An 8,530-nucleotide genomic window follows, 5' to 3' on the forward strand; every position below is an offset into this window, starting at 1 on the left:
AAAATGAGGAATCCCCAAGGCTTTGCTTGCCCCCTATGAGGCAAGGAGAGAGTCAACACTTAAAGTCCGATCATTCACTTTCCTCACACAGTATGGAGTTGTAGGGGTGCTCTGGAGTTGTAGGGGTGCTCTGGAGTTGTAGAGGTGATCTTGGAGTTGTAGAGGGCTCTGGGTGTAGGGGTGCTCTGGAGTTGTAGGGGTGCTCTGGAGTTGTAGAGGTGCTCTGGAGTTGTAGGGGTGATCTGGAGTTGTAGGGGTGCTCTGGAGTTGTAGAGGTGGTCTGGAGTTGTAGGGGTGCTCTGGGGTTTATTGCCCAATGGCTGAATACCATCTCCAAATTAATGTATCACATACCTAAAGCTCCCCCCTCTGTATCGTTCTCTCTCTCCCCCACCCCCTCTCTCTCTTTCTCACTCTCCCGCTTTCTCTTTCTCTCTATTGCTCTCTCTCTATCTATACATATATACAGTGCCTTCGGAAAGTATTCAGACCCCTTGACTTTTTCCACATTTTGTTACGTTACAGCCTTATTCTAAAATTGATTACATTGTTTTTTCCCCCTCGTCAATCTGAACACAATACCCCATAATGACAAAGCAAAAAGAGGTTTTTATAATTTTTTGCGAATTTATCCAAAAATAAATAATAATAATATACATTTACAGAAGTATTCAGACCCTTTACTCAGTACCCTGTTGAAGCACCATTGGCAGCAATTACAGCATGGATTCTTCTTGGGTATGACACAACAAGTTTGGCACACCTGTATTTGGGGAGTTTCTTCCATTCCTCTCTGCAGATCCTTTTAATCTCTGTCAGGTTGGATGGAGAGCGTCGCTGCACAGCTAATTTCAGGTGTCTCCAGAGATGATTGATCGGGTTCAAGTCCGGGCTCTGGCTGGGCCACTCGAGGAAATTCAGAGACTTGTCCCGAAGCCACTCCTGCGTAGTCTTGGCTGTGTGCTTAGGGTCATTGTCCAGTTGGAAGTTGAGCCTTCCCCCCAGTCTGAGGACCTGAGCGCTCTGGAGCAGGTTTTCATCAAGGATCTTCCTGTACTTTGCACCGTWCAGCTTTGCCTCGATCCTGACTAGTCTCCCGGTCCCTGCCGCTGAAAAACATCCCCGCAGCATGATGCTGTTACCACCATGCTTCACCATAGGGATGGTGCCAGGTTTCCTCCAGACGTGACGCTTGGCATTCAGACCAAAGAGTTAAATCTTGGTTTCATCAGACCAGACAATCTTGTTTCTCATGGTCTGAGAGTCTTTAGGTTCCTTTTTGGCAAACTCCAATTGGTGGAGTGCTGCAGAGATGGTTGTACTTCTGGAAGGTTCTCCCATCTCCAAATACGAACTCTAGAGCTCTGTCTGAGTGACCATCGGGTTCTTGGTCACCTCCCTGACCAAAGCCCTTCTCCCCTGACTGTCATTGTTGCCGGCAGCCAGCTCTGGATAGAGTCCTTTGGTCAGTTCAAAAATTTCTTCTTAGGAATGATGGAGCACTGTGTTTATGGGGCTTTCAATGCTGCAGAATTTTGTACCCTTCCTCAATCTGTTGCCTACGACACAATCCGTAGTCTTGGAGCATACGGACAATTCTTCAAACTCATTGCTTGGTTTTTGCTCCGACATGCATTGCCAACTGTGGGATCGTTGATAGACAGTGTGTGGCCTTTACAAAATCAGGTCCAATCAAGTTTGTAGAAAGTCTCAAGGATGACTCAAATGGAAACAGGATCACACTGACTCAATGTTCTCAATCTCAGAAGCCAAGGTCTGAATACTATATGAAATAAGGTATTTTCTGTTCTATTTTTACAATCTGGTTCATCCTTGGAGCAATTTCCAACGACTGAAGGTACCACGTTTCATCGGTACAAAACAATAGTACGCAAGTATAAACACCATTGGGACCATGCAGCCGTCATACAGCTCAGAAGGAGACACTTCTGTCTCCTAGAGATGAACGTACTTTGGTGCGGAAAAAGTGCAAATCAATCCCAGAACAACAGCAAAGGACCTTGTGAAGATGCTGGAGGAAACGGGTAAAAAAGTATCTATAGCCAACAGTAAAACGAGTCCTATATCGACATAACCTGAAAGCCGCTCAGAAAGTAAGAAGCCACTGCTCCAAAACCGCCATAAAAAAGCCAGACTATGCGTTTGCAACTGCACATGGGGGACAAAGATCGTTACTTTTGAGAAATTTCCTCTGGTCTGATGAAACAAAAATAGAACTGTTTGGCCATAATGACCATGTTATGTATGGAGGCAAAAAGGAGGGGTTTGCAAGTCAAAGAACATCATCCCAACGGTTGAAGCACGGAGGGTGGCGGCATCATGTTGTGGCGTTGCTTTGCTGCAGAGAGGACTGGTGCACTTCACGAAATAGAAGGGCATTCATGAGTAGGAAATAGATGGTGGAATATTGAAAACATCTTCAAGAGCAATCATCGGAAGTTAAGCTTGGCCGCAAAATGGCTCTTCAAATGGACAGGACCCCAAGCGATGATTCCAAAGTGTGTGCAAAATGCTTAAGGACAACAATAGGGCAAGGTATTGGAATGGCCATCACAAAGCCCTCAATCCTATAGAACATTTGTTGTCAGAACTGGAAAAGCAAAGCATGTGCGAGCAAGGAGGCCTACAAACCTGACGCAGTTACACCAGCTCTGTCAGGAGGAATGGGCCAAAATTCACCCACCTTATTGTGGGAAGCTTGTGGAAGGCTACCCGAAACGTTTGACCTAAGTTAAACAATTTAAAGGCAATGCTACCAATTACTAATTGAGTGTATTTAAACTTCTGACCCACTGGGAATGTGATGAAATAAATAAAAGCTGAAATAAATAATTCTCTCTACTATTTTTCTGACATTTCCCATTCTTAAAATAAAGTGYTGATCCTAACTGACCTAAGACGGGGCATTTTTACTAGGATTAAATGTCAGGGATTGTGAAAAACTGAGTTTAGATGTATTTGGCTAAGGTGTATGTAAACTTCCGACTTCACCTGTATTTTTACGTATATATCAATCTCTCTTTCTTCAACTCCCTCGCTCTATCCCCTAGTTTGTGTTCTTGTAATCCCTCAAATTTGCTGTGTTTCCATGGCTGTGTTTTCATGGGGAGGTGTGGGCAGGAGGGGGACAGGGGGAGCAAGTTCCTGACTTGTGGTGGCTATTCAGCAACCTGGGGGTAGAAGCTATTGGCCAGTCTGTTCGTTTTAGCCATTATGCTCCAGTACTGTCTGCGTCTGAGTGATGGAAGTGGGGAGAAGAGGGTGTGATGSAGCCCGACAGTATGCTCTCGATGGTGCTCGAATAGAACACTAAGGGCCCTCGGGGACAGGCTGAATTTCTTCAACCTTCTGATGTTAAAGATTTGCTGTCGTGCCTTCTTCACCACGGTGTCCATGTAGTTTGACCATTTCAGCTCCGAGATGTGTATGCCAAAGAACTTGATGTTTTTGACTGTCTCCACGGTGGCCCAGTTGATGAGGATGGGGGCATGCCCAGCCTGGTTCCTCCTGAAGACCACAATCAGCTCCTTTGTCTTGCTGACATTGAGGGAGAGGTTGTTTACCTGGCATTACACCGTCAGAAGTGTCTACCTCCTCCTTGTAGGCTGTCTCGTCATTTTTAGTGATCAGGGTACTACTGTCGTGTTGGCAGTGAATTTGATAATGGAGTTCGAGAGGTGGAACTGCGTTGGAGCAGTCAAATCGTTAAGCAGCTGCTCTTGCGATCATTGCCACAAAGTCGCATCCGCCCCACTCGCGTTAGAAGTTCAGAATGAGAAAGTGTAGGCTATATAGAAATGATTACACTCAAATTGAAAATCACTAAACAAAATAATGAGGATATATATAATCCTAATGGAGGTGTAGATTACATCTCACATTCCATTGTTCGGACTTTTAAACAAGGCTTCATGGGATGTATCTTTATGCAACAATGGCAATGCCCGCTTTAAGTTGAATGCCAGGAGACACTTGTGGATTTGACAGCTCAAACAAAGTTCAAACTCTGACACTACGAAAACAATCGCTATGCGGATGTTGGCTAAAGCGGACCTGATTGAATCGAGCCCTTTGTCTCAGCATGAATACAAAAAAATATATTCAAAAATATGAGGAAGTCCTCAGCAGCATGATCCAAACATCCACAGACCAGCAGCAGTGCAGGCTGGTGGGAGGAGCTATAGGATGATGGGCTAGTTGTAATAGCTGGAATGGAATTCTTCACCTGTGGGGTCATCTGAAACCAGCCACCCGGACAGRTGATGAAGCTGAGGAGTATTTCTGTCTGTAATAAATCTCTTTTTGTGGCGAAAAACTCATTCTGATTGATTGGCCCTGGCTCCCCAGTGGGCGGTCCTATGTCCTCCCAGGCCCACCCATGGCTGTGCCTCTGTCCAGTCATTTGAAATCCATAGATTAGGGCCTAATTAATTTATTTCAAATGACTGATTTCCTTATATGAACTGTAACTCAGTAAAATCTTTGAAATTGTTGCATGGTGCGTTTATATTTGTGTTCAGTATGTGAAGTCAGACTTTTCTTTTTTCTACTAAATATCCACACACTTTGCTCCATTGCAATTTCAATGAAATTGGTCGAAGAGTATAAAGTGGGATATCATGAATATAAAAAGGCAAAAAGACATTTAGATGACATTCAGTGTTGGACAAGTGGGAATAAAGAGGACGGAGAAACATCAAACCTCACCTTCAGGAGTTAGAGAAAAAGAATGGTCCAATTCTATAAACAGATAGATGAAAAATACTAAACAAAAACAAAAAACTAATGTAATGACAGCAAAAACCACAAAGGATAAAATTAATTTGTTTTCATATTACATTTGAAAAATGAAAAGATAATGGCCTTTTTAATTGACTTTTTAAGTAACTGTAAAATAGAGGAAGTGTAATAAGAATTTCAGTCAGCTGCTTTTGCATTTACGTTAACCCTTTTCTGTCAATCCTCTGGGATCTATGCGCTGTACTTCAATGACACATGTGGAAGTGCCACAGATACAGTATGTAATGGAGGTATTACTGTCAAATACCACAGAGGACAGTGAGGACGAAAGTGTGTAACCACGTTTTTAAATTGCAGATAAACTACACTTTGAAAGTATTCAGACCCCTTGACTTTTTTCAAATGTTGTTACGTTACAGCCTTCTTCTAAAATGGATAAACTGTTGTTGTTTTTCTCATCAATCTACACACAATACCCCATAATGACAAAGCAAAACTGTTTTTTAGAAATGTTTCCTGTCTCGGATCTCTATGGACAATAGAGATCAAGGGGTCTGAATACTTTCAAAGTGTAGTTTATCTGCAATTTACTAGATGCTGTTCTTCCACTAATCTCATTGCAACTCCCCTCCAAGTCTCCGACCACTACCTTGTATCCTTTCCTTCTCCCTCTCGCTCTCATCCAACACTTCCCACACTGCCCCTACTCGGATGGTATCGCGCCGTCCCAACCTTCGCTCTTCTCCCCCCGCTACTCTCTCCTCTTCCATCCCATCATCTCTCCCTCTGCTCAAACCTTCTCCAACCTATCTCCTGATTCTGCCTCCTCAACCCTCCTCTCCTCCCCTTTCTGCATCCTTTGACTCTCTATGTCCCCTATCCTCCAGGCCGGCTCGGTCCTCCCCTCCTGCTCCGTGCTCGACGACTCATTGCGAGCTCACAGAACAGGGCTCCGCAGGCGCCGAGCGGAAATGGAGAAAACTCGCCTCCCTGCGGACCTGGCATCCTTTCACTCCCTCCTATCTACATTCTCCTCTTCTGTCTCTGCTGCTAAAGCCACTTCTACCACTCTAAATTCCAAGCATCTGCCTCTAACCCTAGGAAGCTCTTTGCCACCTTCTCCTCCCTCCTGAATCTCCTCCCCCTCCTCCTCTCTGCGGATGACTTCGTCAACCAATTTGTAAAGAAGGTCGACGACATCCGATCCTCGTTGCTAAGTCAAACGACACCGCTGGTTCTGCTCACACTGCCCTACCCTGTGCTTTGACCTCTTTCTCCCCCTCTCTCCAGCATGAAATCTCGCGTCTTGTGACGGCCGGCCGCCCAACAACCTGCCCGCTTGACCCTATCCCCTCCTCTCTTCTCCAACCATTCCGGACGTTCTCCCTTACCTCACCTCGCTCATCAACTCATCCTTGACCGCTGGCTACGTCCTTCCGTCTTCAAGAGAGCGAGAGTGCACCCCTTCTGAAAAACCTACACTCGATCCCTCCTATGGCAAACAACTACAGACCAGTATCCTCTTTTCTTTTCTCTCCAAAACCTTCTGAACGTGCCGTCCTTGGCCAGCTCTCCTGCTATCTCTCTCAGAATGACCTTCTTGATCCAAATCAGTCAGGTTTCAAGACTAGTCATTCAACTGAGACTGCTCTTCTCTGTGTCACGGAGGCGCTCCGCACTGCTAAAGCTAACTCTCCTCTGCTCTCATCCTTCTAGACCTATCGGCTGCCTTTGATACTGTGAACCATCAGATCTCCCTTCCACCCTCTCCGAGTTGGGCACTCCGGCGCGGCCCACGCTTGGATTGCGTCCTACCTGACAGGTCGCCTCCACAGGTGCGTGGCGAGAATCTGTCTCCGCACCACGTGCTCTCACCACTGGTGTCCCCAGGGCTCTGTTCTAGGCCCTCTCCTATTCTCGCTATACACCAAGTCACTTGGTCTGTCATATCCTCACATGGTCTCTCCTATCATTGCTATGCAGACGACACACAATTAATCTTCTCATTTCCCCCTCTGATAACCAGGTGGCGAATCGCATCTCTGCATGGCTGCAGACATATCAGTGTGGATGACGGATCACCACCTCAAGCTGAACCTCGGCAAGACGGAGCTGCTCTTCCTCCCGGGGAAGGACTGCCCGTTCCATGATCTCGCCATCACGGTTGACAACTCCATTGTGTCCTCCTCCAGAGTGCTAAGAACCTTGGCGTGATCCTGGACAACACCCTGTCGTTCTCAACTAACATCAAGGCGGTGACCCGTTCCTGTAGGTTCATGCTCTACAACATTCGCAGAGTACGACCCTGCCTCACACAGGAAGCGGCGCAGGTCCTAATCCAGGCACTTGTCATCTCCCGTCTGGATTACTGCAACTCGCTGTTGGCTGAGCTCCCTGCCTGTGCCATTAAACCCCTACAACTCATCCAGAATGCTGCAGCGTCTGGTGTTCAACCTTCCCAAGTTCTCTCACGTCACCCCGCTCCTCCGCTCTCTCCACTGGCTTCCAGTTGAAGCTGCATCCGCTACAGACATTGTGCTTGCCTACGGAGCTGTGAGGGGAACGGCACCTCCGTACTTCAGGCTCTGATCAGGCCCTACACCCAAACAAGGGCACTCGTTCATCCACCTCTGCGTGCTCGCCTCCCTACCTCTGAGGAAGTACATGCCCGCTCAGCCAGTCAAAACTGTTCGTGCTCTGGCACCCCAATGGTGGAACAACTCCCTCACGACGCCAGGTCAGCGGAGTCAATCACCACCTTCCGAGACACCTGAAACCCCACCTCTTTAAGGAATACCTAGGATAGGATAAAGTAATCCTTCTAACCCCCCCCCCCCCCCCCCCTTAAAACGTTAGATGCACTATTGAAAGTGGTTGTTCCACTGGATATCATAAGGTGAATGCACCAATTTGTAAGTCGCTCTGGATAAGAGCGTCTGCTAAATGACTTAAATGTAAATGTAATGTAAATGACAATTCCTTCGACCTCATAGCTTGGTTTTTGCTCTGACATGCACTGTCAACTGTGGGACCTTATATAGACAGGTTGTGCCTTTCCAAATCATGTCCGATCAATTGATTTACCACAGGTGGACTCCAATCAAGTTGTAAAACCTCTCAAGATGATCGGTGAAAACAGGATGCACCTGAGCTCAATTTCAAGTCTCATAGCAGAGGTCTGAATACTTATGTAAATAAGTTTTTATTTTAATCCATTTGCAAAAACGTTATAAAAAATTATAAAAACCTGTTTTGCTTTGTCATTATGGGTATTGTGTTTAGATTGATGAGAAAAATATATATTTTTATACATTTTGAATAAGGCTGTAACGTAACAAAATGTGGAAAAAGTCAAGGGGTCTGAATACTTTGCAAATGCACTGTACTTGATCACACTATATTACAAAAAGCATCACAATATCATTACATGATACATTCACAATACATTACAATAATACATATCAATACATTACATAATACAGCAGAGCACAATACATTACATAAACATCACAATACAAAACACTAATGCATCCACAATACAATCTTCACACTAATTGCATCAAATCATACGGATTACATAATGCAATCACAATATATTACATATACATCACAAGACATACTACATAATGCATATCAATACATTAACATAAAATACATCACAATACATTACATCACGTGTAATACATGCACAAATACATACATCAAATGACATCACAATACATTACATAATACAGTCTACCTAATACATTACATACCTTACTTACCAAAT

This window comes from Salvelinus sp. IW2-2015, linkage group LG36 (assembly GCF_002910315.2).
Source record: "Salvelinus sp. IW2-2015 linkage group LG36, ASM291031v2, whole genome shotgun sequence".
NCBI classification, from domain to species: domain Eukaryota; kingdom Metazoa; phylum Chordata; class Actinopteri; order Salmoniformes; family Salmonidae; genus Salvelinus; species Salvelinus sp. IW2-2015.